Raw genomic sequence first — 19,317 nt, forward strand, 5'->3', positions numbered from 1 at the left:
TTGAAAGGTTGAATAAGAAGTTGCATCGAATTGTTGCTAGAATTCATACTCACATTTGCTAATATTCACATACGCAAAGATAAAGTTTGACCAAAAGTTGACCAAATTTAACCACGGTTGACTTGAGTTGAATAGTTTCGAAAAGAATTTTTAAATAATTAAACGAAATTATTTATTTAAATGGAGTACTTACTTCTAATTAATTAAACAAAGTTATTTAATTAAATGAGAAGCCATTCCTAATTAATTAAATGAAGTTATTTAGTTAAATAAGAAAAGTGTCTCTAATTAATGAAAGATTATTTAATTGAATAGAAAAAGTAATTATAAGAGAAGATCTCATTTTATTAAATTAAATATCTGAACAAAATCTCTCTTCAATTCAAAAAGGAAAATTTCCAGTTCACTATTGATCAAAAATAAGTTAAATCAGTTAACTCCTTTTTCTACTTAAATTTAATCAGTTAACTCCTTATTTTACTCAAATTAAATCTGTTAACTCCCTTTAATTTGGAAATCTCCCTTTATGACTGAACTTCACCTTTAATACTGACCGTTGATTGAAATCGATCTCAACCATTGATGAATTTCAGGAAAGTTTATTTAAGAGACCCTCATCTCTTCATTTTGAAAGGTTGAATGAGAATTTGCATCGAATTGTTATTAGAATTCATACTCACATTTGCTCATATTCACATACGCTAAGATCAAGTTTGACCAAAAGTTAACCAGATTTAACCATGGTTGACTTGAGTTGACTAGTTTCGAAAAGAATTTTGAAATAATTAAATGAAATTATTTATTTAAATTGAGTACTTACTTCTAATTAATTAACCAAAATTATTTAATTAAATGAGAAGCCATTCCTAATTAATTAAATGAAGTTATTTAATTAAATAAGAAAAATGTCTCTAATTAATTAAAGATTATTTAATTAAATAGAAAAAGTAATTATGAGAGCAAATCTCATTTTATTAAATTAAATATCTCAACAAAATCTCTCTTCAGTTCAAAAAGGGAAATTTTCAGTTCACTATTGATCAAAAATGAGTTAAATGAGTTAACTCCTGTTTCTACTCAAATTGAAACAGTTAACTCCTTATTTTACTCAAATTAAATCTGTTAACTCCCTTTAATTTGGAAATCTCCCTTTATGACTAAACTTCACCTTTAATCCTGACCGTTGATTGAAATTGATGTCAACCGTTGATGAATTTCAGGAAAGTCTATTGAAGAGACCCTCATCTCTTCATTTTGAAAGGTTAAATGAAAATTTGCATCGAATTGTTGCTAGAATTCATATTGACATTTGCTCATATTCACATACACAAAGATCAAGTTTGACCAAAAGTTGACCAAATTTAACCACGATTTACTTGAGTTGACTAGTTTCGAAAAGAATTTTGAAATAATTAAACGAAATTATTTAATTAAATGGAGCACTTACTTCTAATTAATTAAAAAAAATTATTTAATTAAATGAGACGTCATTCCTAACTAATTAAATGAAGTTATTTAATTAAATAAGAAACTCTCTTCAGTTCAAAAAAGAAAATTTCTGGTTCACTATTGATCAAAAATGAGTTAAATCAGTTAACTCCTTTTTCTACTCAAATTGAATTAGTTAACTCCTTATTTTACTCAAATTAAATCTGTTAACTCCCTTTAATTTAGAAATCTCCCTTTATGACTGAACTTCACCTTTAATCCTAACCGTTGATTGAAATCGATCTCAACCGTTGATGAATTCAAGGAAAGTCTATTTAAGAGACCCTCATCTCTTCATTTTGAAAGGGTGAATGAGAATTTTCTTTGAATTGTTGTTGAAAGTCATACTCACATTCTCTCATATTCACATACACAAAGATCAAGTTTGACGAAAAGTTGACCAGATTTAACCACGGTTGACTTGAGTTGACTAGTTTCGAAAAGAATTTTGAAATAATTAAACAAAATTATTTAATTAAATGGAGTACTTAATTCTAATTAATTAAACAAAGTTATTTAATTAAATGAGAAGCCATTCCTAACTAATTAAATGAAGTTATTTAATTAAATAAGAAAAGTGTCTCTAATTAATTAAAGATTATTTAATTAAATAGAAATAGTAATTATGAGAGTATATCTCATTTTATTAAATTATATATCTTGAAAAAATCTCTCTTTAGTTCAAAAAGGGAAATTTCCAGTTCACTATTAATAAAAAATGAGTTAAATCAGTTAACTCCTTTTTCTACTCAAATTGAATTAGTTAACTCCTTATTTTACTCAAATTAAATCTGTTAACTCCCTTTAATTTGGAAATCTCCCTTTATGACTGAACTTCACCTTTAATCCTGACCGTTGATTGAAATCGATCTCAACCATTGATGAATTCCAGGAAAGTCTATTTAAGAGACCCTCATCTCTTCATTTTGAAAAGTTGAATGAGAATTTGCATCGAATTGTTCTTGGAATTCATACTCACACTAGTACATTTGACCCCAATTTTCAACCAAAATTTTTGACCATCTATTAAAATGTTTTAGATTGGTCGAAATATGCAAGGAAAAATATATTTTTTTAAAAATCCATGCCCGTGTTTGTCGAATTTTCGACCAACACGGGCTTCATATGTTAAATTTTTTTTAAAAGTGGGAAAAACTCATTGTTGCTGAGGACAAAAATGGAGGAAGGGTTTCACAGGTTGGAGGAGGCAAAGGCGAAGGTTTTTGAGAAAGGGGCATCTATGTATACGGGGTGCGTGGAGACGGGTGTGGCAGCAGCGTTGTTAATGAAATCCTTGCACTCAATGTTGTCGTCTGCTAATGAGGAGGCCAAGTTAGGGCTGAAGATGAGAGTGGCAGCGTTTGTTAATGAGGATGGGGTGTTTTGATAATGCAGGATCTGTTAATTGTTGGTTTTGACATCACTAGTGCAACAATAAAATGGGCAATGGTAAAACTCATTCATAATCTAGATAAAATGGAAAAAGTCCAAGGGGAGTTAGAGGAGGTTGTAGGTCATAGTAGAAGAGTGGAGGAATCTAATATTGATCATCTACCTTACCTTCATGCAATGGTGAAAGAAGTGCTTCGACTGTATCCTCCTGGTCCTCTTTTGATCCCTCATAAAGCATCAAGATCTTGTGAAATAGGGGGTTTGTGATCCCCAAAGACACCTGCAACATCACTTGTATTAATTCTTCAATATTAAGGTAATTTCTTCAATACGTTGGATCACAAAGTCTAATATGATAATGTCGTTTAGAATGGAGGTGTCATAATAGATTTAGTAAGTTGACTGACTTTCCCTACAATAATTTTATTAGTGTCTAAGACTCTAAAGTATCAAGAAAAGTGACATTTGTGTACACAACATTGTGAACAAGGGCTACCATTTCTTTCTCAGGTGTCACACCTCTGTATCGAGAGAGACATACCCATACAACGTAGACCCTTCCCGCACTCTACATGGCACTACTTCTATGCATATCAATGAATTTGAATGCAATATTATAAATAATTTCCGCGTGCAACTTCTTACCATTATATACTTATTTTTGTTTAAATTAATATGATCATAAACGAGTTTGAAATTTGTATTAGAAAGACTTTGAGATTTTTATATGGTTTTTGTAATGTAATATGGGTCTTATTCAATGTTATACCACTTCTCTGAGTGTGTTTCATATTGTTTCAAGGAAATTCAAGGAAATTTGGATTTATTTGTAGCTACGGGTTCTTGTGCTTTGTCTTGATAATAAAACATGTAATTGGCACTAGATGGACATTCTAGATTATCTACTTTGAAACATGAATTTGTTGACATATGGGGTGAAAACCTCTAATGTATCCTTGGCATGCACTGATAATAAATGGCATATTGTTATCCTGATGTCCAAGCCCACAAGTTATGTGGAGTAACAATGGTTGAATATCGAAGTCTTTGAGAGAACCTTGGAGACATTACGACTCATTTATTGGATCTTTATTACTAACTCCTGCTTAAGATCCATGTGGAAGGGTTTGGGTTTATCACTAGTCCATAAATATTGTCATGCATAAATGTTAAAATGTCAGTATCATTACTATTAACGAAATATATTTCCACCAGGTTTATAAAACTCTTTATAGAGTCATTTACCAAAAGCTCTCTATTAATATGCTCTGAAAATACTCTATTAATAGACTTTAAAAATACTACATTTTCAATAATAAACATTTATAACTGATATAGTACAAGGCTAAAAAATCCATTTATTTAGATTCTTTTTTTTTAAACGCAGCTAACTCTTCAGAGCCCTTTATTCATCTAGCTTAATTGCAAATGTTCTTCTCTGGAACACAAACATTTACGTGCTTTAATTCAATGGAGAGTGTTGTATGGGGGCATTTCTGAATTTATTCAGGTCAATTGCAAATCAATAGCTCTGTGTCGGTCTCCAGCTGCAGCATCTACATGAAAGATGGCTTTGATTTCATTCATGTCATCTGCTGTCAATTTTCCTGAGAGAGAAGATATTATCATCCAGGTTCTTCATCTTGGTGGTTCCAAGAATGGGAACAACGTCATTTCCCTGGTCTTGAACCCATGCAAGAGTAACCTGGCTTGGGCTGCACCCTTTTCTTAAACTGATCTTACTTAGCTTTAGTAATAGATCTTGGTTCCGCTCAAGATTCTCACCTTAAAACCTCGGATTCCCCTGTTTAACAGATCAATTATTATGATATGAAACAATCAACAATGACAAAATCAAATCAAATTAATTTTCACCTTTATTGTCAGTCTTGTCATGTAGATTTTTGTTTAGATTTTACTTTGCTGTTCAGTCTCAATGTTTGAACTCAACATCAGATCATATTTAAAATGGTACAATTATTAAATGGAAAAAAAAAATCCTATCCTTTACCTTATGAAGTCATTATCTGTCACACTTTGAAGAAGTTTTCCTCCTGTGCTGAAGAAACCCATGCCTAAAGGACTGTATGGAACAATCCCAATCCCCAACTCCCTATGAATGGAATAAAATGAAATAAAATAAATATAAGTAAGCTTGTATTCCTTATCTAAGTTCAAATGGAACAAAGTTCAAAAAAAAATCTTATTAAAAACTTCAACTTTTGGTATATACTGTGAACCCAATTCACAAATATTTATTCTCAGTTCTCTGCAATCTATAAAGTAAACATTGAATCACTGACTTTTGAGGTATTATATCATCACAACATTTACCTAGAGGTGGGAATAATTTGGGCCTCAGAATCCCAACTCCAGAGAGACCATTCAAGCTACACAACAGTGATTGGATGCACTACATGGGCCCTACGGATTGTTGAAGCAGAGGCTTCAAACAAACCCACATATTTTATATTTCCCTCTTCTACCAACTTCTTCAGTTCACCCATCTATATAAAAGGAAAACTGATTTGCTTGTTATCAAATTTCTTATGTTTTGCTAGGCGTCGGTAAAGAGCCAGAGGGATACAATCTTGCCCTCCAAAGCCATACAACCTTGATTATTAGACACATATTTTCTAGTGAAATTAGAGGTTTGAAATTTTGATTTTTTTGTTTCTAAGAAAAAATCATTGACTCATATTACATTAGCTTCATAAGAACTCATCTCTCATGAATATAAGTTGGAGTAGTATTGCACTTAGTGACCTTCTGGAAAGGCTTAATGCTTCACCTTATGAGCATCATCTAAATGTAATGATTACTATGTGTTCCATTCATTCTTATGAAAAATGAGTTCTTGTGAACCACTATTAAAATAACTTGTGTCAATGCGTTTCACTAGAAAACCACATAGTTGAATCCTTGTTGTAAAATCACAATTTGACTTGCTGTAGAAAATATTTCATACTTATCAATCTCAAGAATTGATATGTAAAATATATTTCTCACATCAAATCAAATTCAAGATTCAACTATGTAGTTTTTGGAGAAAAACCATTGCCCAAAATTTTATAAATAAGATTAAAATAAAAAACCTATCATAGTAGTACAGATTTTGAATCTTAAAACTTACAGCGCTATGACAAAATAGTATTTTGGTGCAAGGTTAAGGTTTTGGAATCCGAAGACTTATAGTAGCTTCTATGGGTATAGTAATATCCACCCTGTGCTGGTAATAAAGATCAATGTAGTCTATATCAAGCCTCTTGAGGCTTGCTTCACAGGCAACCCTGACATATGCAGGATCTCCCCTCACACCAAATTCTCCATTACTCCAAGTTAATCCAAACTTAGTTACAATATGCACCTTCTCTCTGATACCTTTCAGAGCCTATTTAGGAAGGAACAATAAAATAATTATGCACGGTGTTAGAACAATCAAGCTCAAAGAATTAATAGATTAAGAAATGGAAATAGTACAAGCTGGAAACAAGATGTGCATCTTTTGATCAATAAATGGTTTTAACAAATGCATCTTTTGAGTAATATTGATCACTTTTTAGTGATGGGTTATATGGTTTTCAGCTATGTAAGGATTTGGTACAGTTGATGCTTCTGCAGCTCATAATTATGTTATAATGTTGAATTACTTTTCAGAAGAGTCTTCTAGTGCAAGCTGGAAAAGAAATGTTAGAACTTAAGTATAAACACACAAGAGAGCTTGTTAGGTTTGTTTACATGAATGATCCAATGTTTTCCAAGATGACACAAAATAAAACAGAATGTATGGTAGAACCATTTTTTAAATTTTAAAGTGAAGCTTCTCGACACCTAACATATAGAAACTGTTATCCAAATTTGCTCATCTACATCACCACTTATCAGTTACAACAGTAATCTTAAACTATATCATAGCAGTAAATGGGAGCCAGGCATGCTCAGATTAACATGTATGGTAGTCACAATCAAACATGGATTTCAAGAATTTTTAAGGAAATGAAAGCATTTCATTTTATTCATGCTGCCTATCCAAGAACCTTGAATGGCACAAAGAAATCTTACTCCTTTTGTCATATATTCTATCTTGGCTATATTTATAAGATGTGTTTGTAAATTCTTTTGTCTAACATTAGAAGTCATACAAAATATTTGGAAATACCTTCATCTCTGAGTTACAAGGCATAGAATCATGCTAAATTGCTTTAATCCACCTTAGGTTTAGATTTCTTGATTATGCTTTGCAAATATTGATACATTGTTATCCTCTTTGTAAATCCAATTTGACATTATTTGATTGGTAGTTGCTCTGTATTATGCATTAATGGTAGTCCATGTTCAGAGAATGTAATCCCATCTTTGTTAAATGAATAGAGTTTGCATAAGAGATGTTTGTATGGTTTTTATAAAGCAGGTTAACAACTCTGTCTTCTAAATTATTTCTTATGAATGGACATTTGGATATGGTGATAGTAATGAAGGGTCTATATTGGTCAATATGATTGTGTTGGAACAGACAAGCAAAGGAAGTAATCAAAGCAATTAAGAAACACATTGCCAATAAGAATCCTAAGATCCAAATTCTTTCTCTGACGGTTAGTAAATAATAATATTATAAATTTCTATATACATTTTGATTTATTTTAAATTATCATTACTGAGATATCTGGTTGATTTCTGAGTGCAAAAAATTTACTATATAAGAATTCATTTATGATTGACTTTGATGGATAACTTTGATTTAATATTTGCCTGGTTATTTTTGCAGCTACTAGAGACACTTACAAAAAATTGTGGTGATACTGTTCACTTGCAAAGGATGAAGCAGCCTGCCTTTTGAGGGGCAAAGAGACTGCCAAGATGCTCTTCCTCAGGTTCAAGGATGCCCGTGCCAGAAACAAGACTATCAACTCTAATTCAAGTCCCAATTTTCTCTTTGATTCTGAGCCAAATTGTCTCAAGAATCATTTCATACAGTCAAAAGTCAAGCTGGGAACATAGTATCTCAGCTCTAATGCCCATGTCCAAAATGCTGAACTTACCTTCAGAGAAGTCCTCTTGCATTGGAAGTAGGATTTCCAGCCTGAAAAACGTGCACATTACTCCAAGTAAGTCCATGGGTTAGGGGAATTTTGAAGGTAAAGATAATGACTCAACTGTGGAGATGATATGCAAAACCTTAGTTTGTTTGTGAGAAGGACAAACAGATTCCCCTTTAGTCTGCCCTATGGAACTATTGTCAATTATCAACCATACAAATCTTTTTATCTCTTAGTTGCTACCTTTTAGAAGGAATTCAACTTAGGTAATGAAGGTCACTAAGTTTGAATGTGAGATGAGACACAAACTCATATACTATTAGGAATATCCATTCATATGGAGCTCACATGACTTTTCAACAATGTGCCAATTTATTTCTCATAGTTGCTTTACAATAAAATTGTAGTAGCTCTATGCTTTACAGTCTGCATTCTTAAAACAAACTTATGTAATGTGGTAAAAAATATTTGTGTTGGTTTTCTATTAATTATTTAATGAAAATGCTAGGAATGGTTTTTTCCTTCTGTAAGGTTGACTGATCATGATGCATCTTAATTTATCTAACAAGACACAAATTAAATACTAAGGCAAAGCTAATGTTAATTTTATTCATGTTCTTTGTAATTAGGATACAATGGCCAGGTGACCAGTTGATCCAGAGGAGGAGTTGAGGTTGATGTCTCAGGAAGTATGTGGTTATGTGGAAGTTGTTCTGAATAGTCTTGCTACAAATGTACCCAAAGTAAGAACCTAAGAACATCCTTGCATTAAAGTAGTATAGAAATAGGTGTTCTTCTATATGGTTCTCATCAGTATTAACTTGTCCTTCAATGATTGACAAGCTGTGGTGCTCTGCCAAGTTGAGAAATCCAAAGAGGAAATGTTGACTCAACTTTATAGCTCTGTCAGGTGAAGGTTAATTACATGTGGCTAACATGGCCATGGTACTAGTTATATTTGTTTTCTGTGTTCCTCATATATTATTTTTCAATTCTACTTCAAACAGCTCTCAGAGTGCAGCAAATATTGAAGAACTTCTCCAAGAAGATCAGAATGCAAAAAGGAAACATGAGAGATTCAAAAAATAGGCATCTTTATTGTCAAGACTTACTCATCAATTAAGTATCCATGATGTTCGAGCAACAAGTGATAATTTTGCTTCAAATGGAGGTACTTGATATATTAGTTTTTGTTAAGTGAAATGTTTCTTTTCATAGTAATAAGTTAATACTTTTAATAGAGTATAATTTATCGTAGGTTTCAGCCCCATCGTCATCCCTTGTCCCCTCCTAACATGGTTTCCATGATATACTAGAATCTTTTTTGAATCACTAGAACATGATATTAGATCTTACTGGGCTCCCATGTCAAATGATTTTCTTTTGGACGAGGCCACTACTAGTTTTGAGGCTATTGTGATATGTAATGATATAACCAAAGATAATAAGAAGACTTCTATCATTTTTAGTAACCCTCATCCTTAGACATTTGATGTGTGCCAGATAAGGGTAGGTTGGTTGGGGTTGAATGTCATGAAATCCGATCTAAAGTACTTTGATTATAGTTCCAAGGATGTTTGTGGGGTGCTTGTTCAGCACCCTAGGATAGAGAGGGAAGTTATTGATTACTCTTATTTTGTTAAGAATGTTCATGCTAATGGTGTGAAGGTTGTCATGGCCTCTGATTTTTCTACACTGACAATACTGAAGCCTCCTGAGGAATTTGGGGTGGATATCATCTTTGGGTCTTCTCAAAGATTTGGTGTCCCCCTAGACTATGGGGGCCCCTAATTTATATTGCTTGGTTACATCTTAAGAGTAAAAATCAATGATGCCTGGTAGGATTATTGGAGTTAATGTGGATTCCCATAGGAATCTTGTGCTAAGGATGGAAATGTAGACAAGGGAGCAACACATCAGGCAACATAATGCCACTAGAAATATCTACATGATACAGGCATTAATTACAATATATCTTCTATGTATGCAATCTATCATGGTCTGGCAGGATTGAAAAAAAATGTAGAATGTGTACATGGTTTGGCGGGAGCATTTATTAGTGGATTAAAGAAATTAGGCACTATTAATGTTGAGGATGCTCCATTCCTTGATATTGTAAAGGTTATATGCTTATCGTTAAGCAAGGGGAGATGGGCATCAAAACTTCTATCATTACTGTCTCAACGCATGGAATGAATCCTGCAAGTGCTACAATGTGTGGAATGAAAATTGTTGTTGTTTGAACAGTTGCAAAAGAAAATGAAGGATGTAGAGGAAAATAAGGAAACCTTGTAGCACTTATGATTACCTATCCTTCAATGCATGGTGTGTATGAGGAGGGTATTAAATAAGATATGTTAAATCATTCATGACAATGATAGTCAAGTGTACATGGATGGTGCAAACATGAATGTGTAGGTTGGACTAACTAGCTCGAGTTGAATTGGAGTGGATGATGCCATCTCAATCTTTAGAAGATATTCTACATTCTACACTCTGGTATGGGGCCTATAGGAGTAAATAAGCATTTGGCACCATTTTTACCATCACAACCTCTAGTACCAATAAATGGAATTACTACTCCTGAAGGGAATCCACAACCACTTGATATGATATCAACAGCACCATGGGGCTCAACCATGGGGCTCAACCATGATTCTACCAATATAAATAAAAAGGGATATTACGGAAATTGAGAATGGGAAAATGGACATTAAACATACTAGTTTGATGGCAGATAATGTGTATAGAGAAAAAATTATAAATCCTTATGTTTTGGAATGGCAAGCAGGGTAGATAGAGTTGAATGAAGGCTCTGACAGGAATAAAAAGAAACACAAGGCAATCAATAGTTGTAGATAGTTCAAGAATTGACTTATTCCTAATATAGAAAATAGTGCAAAACTTAAAGAGAGATTAACATTTATCAAGCAGATTTGATCATCTTAGGGTCAGATAAACTTCTATTAGTCAGGAATAAAATAGAAGATACAACTCCATTGTAAAATAAACAATTTGTAAGACAATATTATCATACCCCAATTCTTGAGTAAATTAGGAACGAAATGCTGACAAAATAATCCTCACAACCCTATTCAAGAGAAAATTTTGACTAACAACCATTGATATGATCCCACAACTTAATTTTGGAGTTACCTACAGATATTTCAAATGCACTGTCAGGGGAGCTTCCACAAATTAGAGTGGATAGTCCATTTCATGTCTGTCCATTTCTTTTATTGGAAAATATCTAGAATCATAGAATGACTTGTCTGTCTTGGGTTTAACTATAGCACTAATTATATTTTTATTAAAAAATAATTTTTTCTTTCAAATGATTTCATCCCTTTGACTTGAAGAAAATAACAGCCTAGTTCCAAACACTACATGGTTTTCTTAGCCTTTGATGAGTAGTTGCTGATGCACAATGAATTATGGAAAACAGATGTCTGACACTAACCACAATTTCATTCTGAAAAGTGAAAATTATTAGTTGGGCCTGTATAATAAAGTTTCTTGTCTGTTCATTTACTCTTTTATTTTTGATTAATAACTTACTCATTAAAAATTATGCAGATCTTTCACCTCTACATTTTAGCCCTCTTGTGATCTGTGTCTTGCAAAAGTGCCTTCAAGTTGTTGAGTCAAGTTCCAAAATTCAGAAGCTTGCCCACCGGACAATGATTTCATTCTATGTGGCTAGTGTGATGAACTTTCTTTTGCAGGCTCAGGTGTGGATCTGTTCTTCCTCATATAGTTCATTCTGAGTTTGAAGTCAGATCCTTATGTTGACAAGTGGATATTTCCTCTCACAGGCTAATTCAAGGTCATTATCTTTCACAATTGTGACTACTTTGGTTCCAAAAATCAATCAAGTATATCAATCCGATCATGGTTCAGAAGATTTTCTTTATGAATGGAGTCCATTGAGAAGTTTGCTTCATTTTTCCCAAGGCATATTATCCAAAGAGCAAGTGAGATCCAGTTTGGAATCAATAGATACTCACTTTTTGGGAAAAGGCAATCCTACTATTCAACGATCTCTTTCCCAAGTGTTGTCACTCGTAGAGAATACAGATTGTGAGAGGAAATCTGGTGCAGCAACTACATTTGCATCCTCCATAGTATCTGCAATGCCAGAGGAAATAGTGCAAAACTTTCCTTCCCTTGTTACATTATGCCATAAAGTGTTTGGAAAGAACTTTTCTATCTTGTTGGCTTTGTTGTGTGCACATAGAGATCTTTTTGGTAGAATTGTTGAGGCCTGGGATGATTATTTCTTATTGGGTCTGAAGCTTGCCCGATATTTTTATCAGACAAGTAGAGATAATGGTAATCTCCAAGTACATCATGTTGATAAGCAAGACTCTTCTTTGGATGATGGGTTCAAATTTTATCAAATTTTATCAAATTTTATTAAATTTAGAGAAATAGATCAAGACTTGCTCCAGATATTATTTAATCATTTGTGCTTGGTGAATGCATTTTATGCCCAGCCTGAAATTAAAATAGAATTTATCCTTGGCTTAGACTGTGCGAGTTTTCCTTTTTCACATATATGCCAAAATGATTTTTTTTCGTTAATTGTAATTTTAATTCTATGAACCTCCTCTTCTTTTCCCTTCAAGATCTCGTGTCTTACTGTCTGATGTTTCTAAATAGTGGGCATATTCTTATGTATCTTTCCTATGTTTGTGGCAGCAGTAACACTGTAAACAGAAAAATTGTCATTGATTTTGGAGCTGTAGTTTTATTTTAGACTTGCAGAACCTCTTCATCTAGAAGTAGAACATCCCTGATCCAAACTTGGCAGAAAGTGTACATTTCATTTTACACGTGTTTTGGAAGGTTACTTTTCAAACAATTTTATCTCAAGTTGCACTTTGCTTAATGGATAGAATGCACTATGAACCTTCTAAATTGGTAGTTTCATGAATCTTGATTTTGTTTTAAAATAGGATAACAATTTAGTGGATGTCTTGTTTGAGATTAAAATGGTGGGTATATGTTTAATCTACTTCTGTATCGTATTGCCTACCAGCTTTCTTCAGCACACTGGAAAAGTTCTTTAAATGGCATTCTCTACTTTTTGTTTTCTACATGTTTTGAGTTTTTTGTTTTTGGTGAATTGCTATGAAAGGAGATTCATCCCATTATATTGAAAGAAATTAATTTGATTACAATGACTTCCTGTAATTTGGCTAAGATCATGATGTGAATGCCTTGAGTGATGTCTTGCAGTCTTTTGATCTGATCAAGAGAAAATAGATTTCATTGAAGTTTATAAAATAAGCATATGTTTGCATGTTATTCGTTGCTAGTCTTTTCATCAGAGTGATGCATGAATCATGTCTTCGCTCTTGCTTGCTGTTGAAATGCATCCTCAACCAGGCCTCCTTTTGAATCTCTTCTCAAACTAGCAAGTGTCATCAATGCCACAAACCTATAGACTCGATTCACGATGTTGTTGATCACTCTTCTACCACATTCAAATTTGTTGCGTGATTTGTATTTTGTTTAGTAGATGTATTCCTATTTTAAACTATAGACAACGAATCAGAAATAGACTTGGTGAGCGTACTTCAATTGTCAGCTTGGTAAGCTGACTTGGGGAGCCAGCCTGGTGATCTAAAATGGTGAGTGGGCTTAAAGTGGCAACTTGGTGGGGCAAGTTGGTGAGCCGACTTAGCGAGGCCACTTAGAGACGCGACATGGTGAGCTGACTTGGTGAGCAAGCTCGATGAGCGGACCTAAAGACTGACCTTAATGAGGCACTTTGGTGGGGTGACTTGATGACCGAACTCAAAGAGTCAACTTGGCGAGCATACTTGCACTAGTGCATTTGGGTTCATTTTTCGACCTTCATTGATCAAATTTTCTACCCAATTTTTGACCAAATTTGACCAACCCATTGGTCAAAATTTATCTAGTCAAAATTTTGACCAACTCACTGGTACATGATTTGTCTCAATCATATAACTAATTATATATTTTTCATACTAGTTACTGTCAGTGTTTTTCAGGCATTCTATAAAACAGTTCACATGCCTTGCGTATGATATGACATTTTGCATGCATCTTGCACTCTCTCTCATCCGGCTAATGATGGATTACGTAGAGTGATTTGAAACCATGATGCTAAAAAATATACAATCAAATCCAAAATGAACTTGCACTACAAATGGATTGTGGAAATTTGATATTGGTAAAATTGGATGCATGTCTACCAGGACAATCACAACTTAAACATATATTTGTCCTAGTAGACATGCATGCAAAATTAACAATATCAGATTTCCACAATCCATTTGTAATACAAGTTCATTTTGGATTTGATTGTGTGTGTTTTTTAGCATCATGGTTTCAGATCACTCTCCATAATCCATCATCAGTCGGATGAGAGAGTGCAGGATGCATGCAAAATGTCATATCATATGCAAGGCATGCGATTGTTTTATACAATGCCTAAAATTTTTTTTACACCTACCTGTTGGTAGAAATTTCTACCTTCATTGGTCGAAATTCCTACCTTCATTGGTCAAAATTTTTGACCTTCATTGGTCAAAATTTCTACCTTTATTGGTTGAAATTTTTGACCTTCATTGGTCGAAAATTTTGACCTTCATTGGTCGAAATTTTCTACCTTTATTAGTCGGAATTTTTGACCTTCATTGGTTGAAATTTTGACCAATTCCTGGCAGAACTTGCACCATGGCTATGGAGGTTTTTCAACCAACGTATTGGTCGAAATTTCAACCAACTAGAAGGTTGGTCAAAATTTTGACCGAAAAAATTCTGACCAATGGGTTGGTCGAAGTTGGTCGAAGTTTGGTCAAAAATTGGGCCAAATTTTCAACCAATAATGGTCAAAAAATGGTCTCAAATGTACTAGTGTTACATTTTCTCATATTCACATATGCAAAGATCAAGTTTAACCAAAAGTTGACAAGATTTAACCACGGTTGACTTGAGTTGACTAGTTTTGAAAAGAATTTTGAAATAATTAAATGAAATTATTTAATTAAATGGAGTACATACTTCTAATTAATTAAACAAAGTTATTTAATTAAATGAGAAGCCATTCCTAACTAATTAAATGAAGTTATTTAATTAAATAAGAAAAGTGTCTCTAATTAATTAAAGATTATTTAATTAAATAGAAAAAGTAATTATGACAGCATATCTCATTTTATTAAATTAAATATCTCAGCAAAATCTCTCTTCAGTTCAAAAAGGGAAATTTCCAGTTCACTATTGATAAAAAATGAGTTAAATCAGTTAACTCCTTTTTCTACTCAAATTGAATCAGTTAACTCTTTATTTTACTCAAATTAAATCTGTTAACTCCCTTTAATTTTGAAATCTCCCTTTATGACTGAACTTCACCTTTCAGCTTGACCGTTGATTGAAATCGATCTCAACCATTGATAAATTTTAGGAAAGTCTATTTAAGAGACCCTCATCTCTTCATTTTGAAAGGTTGAATGAGAATTTGCATCGAATTGTTGCTGGAATTCATACTCACATTTGCTCATATTCACATACGCAAAGATCAAGTTTGACCAAAAGTGGACAGATTTAACCACGGTTGACTTGAGTTGACTAGTTTTGAAAAGAATTTTGAAATAATTAAACGAAATTATTTAATTAAATGCAGTACTTACTTCGAATTAATTAAACAAAGTTATTTAATTAAATGAGAAGCCATTCCTAACTAATTAAATGAAATTATTTAATTATATAAGAAAAGTGTCTCTCATTAATTAAAGATTATTTAATTAAATAGAAAAAGTAATTATGAGAGTATATCTCATTTTATTAAATTAAATATCTCAACAAAATCTCTCTTCAGTTCAAAAAGGGAAATTTCCAGTTCACTATTGATCAAAAATGAGTTAAATTAGTTAACTCCTCTTTCTACTCAAATTGAATTAGTTAACTCCTTATTTTACTCAAATTAAATCTGTTAATTCCCTTTAATTTGAAAATCTCCATTTATGACTGAACTTCACCTTTAATCCTGACCGTTGATTGAAATCAATCTCAACCGTTGATAAATTCTAGAAAAGTCTATTTAAGAGACCCTCATCTCTTCATTTTCAAAGGTTGAATGAAAATTTGCATCGAATTGTTGCTAGAATTCATACTCACATTTGCTCATATTCACATATGCAATGATCAAGTTTGACCAAAAGTTGACCAGATTTAACCACAGTTGACATGAGTTGACTAGTTTCGAAAAGAATTTTGAAATAATTAAACAAAATTATTTAGTTAAATGGAGTACTTACTTCTAATTATTTAAACAAAGTTATTTAATTAAATGAGAAGCCATTCCTAACTAATTAAATGAAGTTATTCAATTAAATAAGAAAAGTGTCTCTAATTAATTAAAAATTATTTAATTAAATAGAAAAAGTAATAATGAGAGCATATCTCATTTTATTAAATTAAATATCTCAACAAAATCTCTCTTCAGTTCAAAAAGGGAAATTTCCAGTTCACTATTAATCAAAAATGAGTTAAATAAGTTAACTCCTTTTTCTACTCAAATTGAATCAGTTAACTCCTTATTTTACTCAAATTAAATCTGTTAACTCCCTTTAATTTGGAAATCTCCCTTTATGACTGAACTTCACCTTTAATCTTGACCGTTGATTGAAATCAATCTCAACCGTTGATAAATTCCAGGAAAGTCTATTTAAGAGACTCTCATCTCTTCATTTTGAAAGGTTAAATAAGAATTTTCATTGAATTTTTGCTTGAATTGATACTAACATTTGTTCATATTCACATATGCAAAGATCAAGTTTGACCAAAAGTTGACCAAATTTAACCACGATTGACTTGAGCTGACTTGTTTTGAAAAGAATTTTGAAATAATTAAACGAAATTATTTAATTAAATGGACTACTTACTTCTAATTAATTAAACAAAGTTATTTAATTAAATGAGAAGCCATTCCTTACTAATTAAATGAAGTTATTTAATTAAATAAAAAAAGTGTCTCTAATTAATTAAAGATTATTTAACTAAATAGAAAAATTAATTATGAGAGCATATATCATTTTATTAAGTTAAATATCTCAACAAATCTCTCTCCAATTCAAAAAGAGAAATTTCAAGTTTGAACACTATTGATCAAAAATGAGTTACATCAGTTAACTCCTTTTCTACTCAAATTGAATCAGTTAACTCCTTATTTTACTCAAATTAAATCCATTAACTCCCTTTAATTTGGAAATCTCCCTTCATGACCGAACTTCACCTTTAATCCTGGCCGTTGATTGAAATCGATCTTAACCGTTGATGAATTCTAGGAAAGTCTATTTCAGAGACCCTCATTTCTTCATTTTGAAAAGTTGAATGAGAATTTGCATCAAATTGTTGCTAGAATTCATACTCACATTTGCTCATATTCACATATGCAAAAATCAAGTTTGACCAAAAGTTAACAAGATTTAACCACAGTTGACTTGAGTTGAGTAGTTTTGAAAAGAATTTTGAACTAATTAAATGAAATTATTTAATTAAATGCAGTACTTACTTCTAATTAATTAAATAAAGTTATTTAATTAAATGAAAAGCGATTCCTAACTAATTAAATGAAGTTATTTAATTAAATAAGAAAAGTGTCTCTAATTAATTAAAGATTATTTAATTAAATAGAAAAAGTAATTATGAGAGCATATCTCATTTTATTAAATTAAATATCTCAACAAAATCTCTCTTCAGTTCAAAAAGGGATATTTCCAATTCACTATTGATAAAAAATGAGTTAAATCAGTTAACTCTTTTTTCTGCACAAACTGAATCAATTAACTCCTTATTTTAATCAAATTAAATATGTTAACTCCCTTTAATTTGAAAATCTCCCTTTATGACTGAACTTCACCTTTAATCCTGACCGTTGATTGAAATCGATCTCAACCGTTGATAAATTCAAAGAAAATCTATTTAAGAGACCGTCATCTCTTCATTTTGAAAGGTTGAATGAAAATTTGCATCGAATTGTTACTGAAATTAATACTCACATTTGCTCATATTCATATACGCAAAGATCAAGTTTGACCAAAAGTTGACTACATTTAACCACGGTTGACTTGAGTTGATTAGTTTCGAAAAGAATTTTGAAATAATTGAAAGAAATCATTTAATTAAATGGAGTACTTACTTTTAATTAATGAAACAAAGTTATTTAATTAAATGAGAAGCCATTCCTAACTAATTAAATAAAGTTATTTAATTAAATAAGAAAAGTGTCTCTAATTAATTAAAGATTATTTGATTAAATAGGAAAAGTGATTATGAGAGCATATCTCATTTTATTAAACTAAATATCTTAAAAAAATCTCTCTTCAGTTCAAAAAGGGAAATTTCCAGTTCACTATTTATCAAAAATGAGTTAAATCAGTTAACTCCTTTTTCTACTCAAACGGAATCAGTTAACTCCTTATTTTACTCAAACTAAATCTGTTAACTCCTTATAATTTTGAAATCTCTCTTTATAACTGAACTCCACCTTTAATCCTGACCGTTGATTGAAATCGATCTCAACCGTTGATAAATTTCAGGAAAGTCTATTTAAGAGACCATCATCTCTTCATTTTTAAAAGTTGAATGAGAATTTGCATCGAATTGTTGCTGGAATTCATACTCACATTTGCTCATATTCACATACGCAAAGATCAAGTTTGACCTAAAGTTGATCAGATTTAACCACGGTTGACTTGAGTTGACTAGTTTTGAAAAGAATTTTCAAATAATTAAACGAAATTATTTAATTAAATAGAGTACTTACTTCTAATTAATGAAACAAAGTTATTTAATTAAATGAGAAGCCATTCCTAACTAATTAAATGAAGTTATTTAACTAAATAAGAAAAGTGTCTCTAAGAGATTAAAGATTATTTAATTAAATTTAAAAAGTGATTATGAGAGCATATCTCATTTCATTAAATTAAATATCTCAACAAAATCTCTATTCAGTTCAAAAAGGGAAATTTCCAGTTTACTATTGATAGAAATTGAGTTAAATCAGTTAACTCCTTTTTCTACTCAAATTGAATCAGTTAACTACTTATTTTACTCAAATTAAATCTGTTAACTCCCTTTAATTTGGAAATCACCCTTTATGGCTGAACTTCAACTTTAATCTTGACCGTTGATTGAAATCGATCTCAACCATTGATGAATTCCAGGAAAGTCTATTTAAGAGACCCTCATCTCTTCATTTTGAAAGGTTGAATGAGAATTTGCATCGAATTGTTGTTGGAATTCATACTCACATTTGCTCATATTCACATATGCAAAGATCAAGTTTGACCAAAAGTTGACCAGATTTAAACACGGTTGACTTGAGTTAACTAGTTTCGAAAAAATTTTTGAAAAAATTAAATGA

The 19,317-nt window shown here is 31.7% G+C and overlaps 3 pseudogenes; 2 read left to right on the forward strand and 1 right to left on the reverse strand.

Moving 5' to 3' along the window:
- Positions 1–4,347: 4,347 nt before the first annotated feature.
- LOC149554768 (putative aldo-keto reductase 2) lies at positions 4,348–7,977 on the reverse strand (annotated as a pseudogene).
- Positions 7,978–9,255: 1,278 nt separating this feature from the next.
- Positions 9,256–10,058, forward strand: LOC149554769 (glycine dehydrogenase (decarboxylating), mitochondrial pseudogene; annotated as a pseudogene).
- A 1-nt stretch (position 10,059) lies between these two features.
- LOC149554770 (glycine dehydrogenase (decarboxylating), mitochondrial pseudogene) lies at positions 10,060–12,350 on the forward strand (annotated as a pseudogene).
- The last annotated feature ends 6,967 nt before the right edge of the window (positions 12,351–19,317 follow it).

The sequence above is a fragment of the Cupressus sempervirens genome, chromosome 5 (genome assembly GCF_028749045.1).
Source record: "Cupressus sempervirens isolate cs-2001-9-10 chromosome 5, ASM2874904v1, whole genome shotgun sequence".
NCBI lineage: Eukaryota > Viridiplantae > Streptophyta > Pinopsida > Cupressales > Cupressaceae > Cupressus > Cupressus sempervirens.